The sequence below is a fragment of the Ischnura elegans genome, chromosome 9 (genome assembly GCF_921293095.1).
Source record: "Ischnura elegans chromosome 9, ioIscEleg1.1, whole genome shotgun sequence".
NCBI lineage: Eukaryota > Metazoa > Arthropoda > Insecta > Odonata > Coenagrionidae > Ischnura > Ischnura elegans.
Window position 1 is genome coordinate 114,902,728 of NC_060254.1, and position 6,000 is coordinate 114,908,727.

A 6,000-nucleotide genomic window follows, 5' to 3' on the forward strand; every position below is an offset into this window, starting at 1 on the left:
ATTTTTATTCAAAATAAATTTTGTTCCAAACTTTCCTTTTGAATTACATTAATTTTCGATTCTGGGGAGGGGGGCAGTTGTCCCCTCCTGACCCCCCCAACTGAGTACACCCATACTGTGCGATTAACACACTCCTTTTACATCGCGGAATGACTCAACTGAACCATGCCATCGAGGCGATTGCCGGTGAGTGCGGTCTCTCTTTCAGTGATAGTCTTAGTAGCCCAGAGGATTAATGGCAACTTATCCTTTTTGAGAGTCAAAGACTGCAATTCCAGTTAGCATTTAGATCGTATTGTGGACGTGAAATATCGCTAGAGAGTTTTTCTGTTGTTCTGTTAATAACAGCTCTCAGAATGCGATGATTTTCATTCGTAAATAAAATATGTCCAGATTCATCATTCAACATCATTCCAGATGTTAATCCTGCCTCAATATATAAGCCTATTACTTCCTCCTCTTGTCTAACAAGGAAAGTGGCGAAGTGAGGGTCTCAGATTTCGATCTAACTTAGTAGTGTCGTAGTCCATCGGGAGCTGACCACGAATCATCCCCCATATGGGGTTATATAACCGATAGTTTTAACAAAAACGAGGTTAGACATTTACAGGTTGGTTTTATTCCCTCAGAAATACGGTCTCAACAACTAGGAGCGGTGGTTACTGTACTTGACTCCTACCCGGAGATCCTATGTTTGATTCTTGGCCGCGGCATAATTTTTTTCTACCTTCCATTTTACAAAAGGCTGCTGTTCATCATTATTTCCATGATTTTCAATGAAAATTTTATTTTTATGAGTTGAAATCTCTTTCTGCAATGTGGTAGCATCAGATGTCACAAAATATGATTTGGCACTGATAATGTAGGGAGGAATGCGATGATAATAAAATAGAGGCTCTTGTTGATCACTCTTTTCCAAAATCATAATGAACTTATTATTCATACTGTGTAAAAAATAAAACCATGGTCTATTGCGCAATTATCTAAAATACTGTATTGAAGCGTAATTTCTTCTAAATTCAAATCAAACTAGAACGCGGATTAATTTGTCAAAAATATGCTTTGGGATACCGGTGAGGCATGCCCATTGCATGTATTGTTATTTTGTGGTCGATTCGCGCCAATCATCTCCGGTCTATATGCAGATGTTGTGTAATACGCAAGAAGCAAGAACAAACTGGGGTATTTCTGCAGTGTCAGTCATTTGCAGACAATGCAGCAAACTGCGGAAGCGACTTTTCAGGAGCCCTCTCAATAGATATCCTAACTGACAATAAACAAAAATTAAAATGATTCTGACGTCGCATCAGGTGTCCATTATCTCGGTAGGGGACAATGAGGTTTGAGTGCAGCTTGTAAGCAGCATCGCGTAATAAATGACTGTCACTAGGAAATTTTGTTGCATCGCCATGAAAGTCTTGCACTTCCGACAGACGGAAAACTCGTTGATCATGGGGTGAGCCTACGTGCCCACCGTAGCAGTTTAGGAAACGGGCTTTATGGTCACATATTCCCTGTGAGAAATAATGAATGTTATATTGGTATCTTTGCATCATTCGAATTGAAATTTGACCAGGGTCACATTACTCAGTTAGTAATTACCTGCAACTGAATGGAATGATATTTTTTTCCGATTAATATAGGCTTCCGGATTATGTTTTGGAGCAGGAATATGATTGTGTGTCCCATTGATAGCTTCCAAAACTTTAGGAAAGGCATTGATGGCCTCAAAACCTCCCCAAACGACCTGCGCTCCATGGCGCCTAGGCCATCGAATTACGACAGGTGCTAGCGATATCAACGCCTTTGTCACTATCCGCACAGTCAGCAAGGCAGTTGCATGGCTGACGTCAAATTTTTCACGAATTGACCTGGGGCCGTATTCTGTAACTCCAAACCGATCGGAGCGGCACCGATTCGTCGGGTGCGACGTCACACCGACTCCCCGCAAGTAGTGGTGCGATTCTGTACGAACCCGATCGGTGCTGCACCGACGAGAGGACGGGAGATCGTCGGTAGCCGTACTGACAGCAAAAAGGTGTCGGTACGGCCACCGACTAGTGGGTTTCATGAACTCCCCGGTGCGCATTGTACGTTTTATATTGTTTTTACCTCATCACCGAGTAAATAATGAGGTTTTCTGCAATGTTATCTTTTTCTGCCCCTTCGAATACGCCTCTATAATTCACTGTGTCATCATCTATATTAATTACCTTGACAGAAATATAAGATAGTGGTTAATAAAAATGAGGTTTGCTAACATATAATGACTTTCTCTCATTTATGTTACCACTTTCACTCGCTTGTAATAGGCTTTATTTCTCCCTATCATCATTTATTTGCTCCTTTGACATAAAAAAGATATTTTTGATTAAATATGAGTTTTGCCGCAATGTTATCACTTTATATCACTCTGAATAGGCGACTGTTATTTCACTCAAGCATCAATTTGGCGATTCTCTGGGCATAGAAATAAGATCTTTTTATTTAAGTACGAAGTTTGCCACAACGGTATCAGTTTCTTTCATTTGTAACGGGCAACTATATTTCATTTCATCGTCAACCATTGATTCCCTTGACGATAAAAGAAGATATTTGTTAATAAGTGTGAGGTTTACCGCAATATTATCATTTTCTCTCACTTAGAATGCGCAACTTATACATATGTATTTCACCCAATCACAATTTATTTACTCCCTCGTCATTACACTTCTTTTAATTACACCCAGCTCCATATTTTTATAACAATTTCCTAACTTGTTCCTCTAATATGACATTTGCATTTGAATCCTACGTTCACGTTCCATGGTATGCTATTTTCGTCTGCTACGCTGCCAATGGCATAACCTTCCGTTGATCACATTTATACGGAACTTACTTAATGACAACTATATTACCAAATCATGAATAAATAGCATTATACGGAACCAATATTTAAAAAAAGAAACTACGATCTCAAGGATAGTTTCAATAATTCATTCCAGCAACAACAATCTCCATCACATACAAACTTTATTGTGATGTTGTAATATTGTTTCCTTCGATTCTGTAGGTACAGCATTACTACCACACATTATATAAGCATTGTTAACAACTTATCCAATATCGTTTATCTTAATCTAGCAATAAGTCGTAATTTCCGAAAATAAAAAGATTGAGAATGACGACAACAAACTCCATCCCTGGGGCCGTATTCTGTAACTCCAAACCGATCGGAGCGGCACCGATTCGTCGGGTGCGACGTCACACCGACTCCCCGCAAGAAGTGGTGCGATTCTGTACGAACCCGATCGGTGCGGCACCGACGTGAGGACGGGAGATCGTCGGTAGCCGTACCGACAGCAAAAAGGTGTCGGTACGGCCACCGACTAGTGGGTTTCATGAACTCCCCGGTGCGCATTGTACGTTTTATTTTGTTTTTACCTCATCACCGAGTAAATAATGAGGTTTGCTGCAATGTTATCTTTTTCTGCCCCTTCGAATACGCCTCTATAATTCACTGTGTCATCATCTATATTGATTACCTTGACAGAAATACATATAAGATAGTGGTTAATAAACATGAGGTTTGCTAACATATAATGACTTTCTCTCATTTATGTTACCACATTCACTCGCTTGTAATAGGCTTTATTTCTCCCTATCATCATTTATTTGCTCCTTTGACATAAAAAAGATATTTTTGATTAAATATGAGTTTTGCCGCAATGTTATCACTTTATATCACTCTGAATAGGCGACTGTTATTTCACTCAAGCATCAATTTGGCGATTCTCTGGGCATAGAAATAAGATCTTTTTATTTAAGTACGAAGTTTGCCACAACGGTATCAGTTTCTTTCATTTGTAACGGGCAACTATATTTCATTTCATCGTCAACCATTGATTCCCTTGACGATAAAAGAAGATATTTGTTCATATCATCATTTATTTGCTCCTTTGACATAAAAAATATATTTTTGATTAAATATGAGTTATGCCGCAATGTTATCACTTTATCTCACTCTGAATAGGCAACTATTATTTCACTCAATTTCGGATATATTCGGATTTTCCCTGTTTTAAAAGGAGGGGGAACCGTACCGTCTGGTTTGATACCGACACCATACTGAATCGCTGAATTTGCCGTCGTCGGTATGGAAACCGTCGTCGGTACGGAATGATCTGCTGTAGGTGGGCTGGGAAGGGAAACCGACCGGTGCGGTACCGACGAAATACAGAATACGGCCCCTGAAAAGAATACAATAAAATAGAACAATGATATATGCATGTCCAGACATTCCCCGAGTTAAGCAGTAGTTATTTTCCCATAAATCTTGGGTTGTAATGACTAACGATATTATCAATTTACTAATGTCAAATGATTAAGCACTTACTATTCAATTCACTTACATCGAGAATTTTAGACACTTACTTGAGACATCTGAGACACTTACTTGAGATTGAACGTTAGATATAAGAATATTTAGCTCATACGTTAGTTTTCTCAATTCTCTGTTGGTTCTAGAACGTCGACTTAAAAATCATTGTTTGCATCGCATTTCCGCCAATTCGTTCCTAATTCCCAAGATAGTCGCGAGCCGCGCTCAGCAGGCCTTTCTGCCACCGGTGTCCTCTCCTTGGGGTACATGAGGAAACTGAGCCAAAGTAGTCCCTACTCGGTGACCAGCGACTTCTTTTCTGGGCCAGGATAAGGGAGGAATAATGAAGTGTGAGGTGCTAACTGACTAAAATGAGTCATTCCGAGCATGGGAAATCCTGATTCCACAAGCTTTTATCGTGCATGTAACCCTAATTGGCTCAAATTTATCCTACATGATACCCTGTAAGCCACCACAAGGGTGTTTGGCAGGGGATGATCATTTTTCAGCATGCAGCATGCAATTGGACTCCAGCATGCACACCACACGGTTATAGAAATAATACGAATTATAGCAAAATATAGGTGAACACTCATGCAAAGACAAAACTTTCCAGTGGTTTGTAGTTCCTATAGCAAATCCATTGCAAGGTTAGAACTATGGAGAAAACATGCAATAAGTTGTCATAGCGAATAACGCCATTAATTCTATTAATTCATAGACACCGTTGCTATACGTAATAGTACGAGTAAAATGGCATTTCAAGTCTCTCCGTTCTGCAGTCTGTTCCTTTACTCTCTCCTCGTGATCACGTCTACCATAGTACGACGATAAACGTCATCCTAACTTGACTTCGTTTAACACCATAATGTTAAGCCGGTCGATACGAATAAATTCGAATAGTGATACGCCCTGCGCCAAAAATTTAGTGCTGCGAATGTTCTGAGATTCAGTTCTCACCACCTCTCCGTTTACTCGCATCAACATTGTTATTTTTTTAGTATAAGTAACAATGAAAACTTGAATTTCCTTCGCAACGAACACCTGTTGCAATCTAAATGATACCTCCGTGCCGTAAAGCTGGCACTCCGTGCAAAAAAGGGAGATTCAATATCTATAAAGGTAACCAACCTTAGCATCGCGATCCCTAAACAACGCAAAGGAAAAATACTATATAATTTGTTTGAATTTAAAACGAGGGACATGAAATAATTTCAAGTTGTAAATTTACGTATGATTTTTTTGTCAGCTTGATCATAAAATTCGCCTAGAAATTTTAAAATAGCCAGAGTGCATGTAATAGAACACATGGCAGCAAATTAATGTAGCGATAGCTCACCGTTAAAATTTAATTAATGGTGTTAGTGCATAGAGGGTGGCGCCCTGAGACACTTCCCCCCCCCTCGTCTCGCCATCGCACTATTACTACCTCCCCTTAGCCACCAACTCCCTCCCTGCCTTGCTAGCCCAATGACGCGTAAACCGAAACTCACCCGTCTGACTTCGTGGTGCACTGTGACTCAAAATCAGTTCAGTGCATTTTACTCTGCATTGGACTATTCGTGCCGAGCAGAACCCCATACATTCCTAAGCAATTTCTCATCCCCCAAGAGGTGTAAGTAAGAAGCAGTGCAACCGCT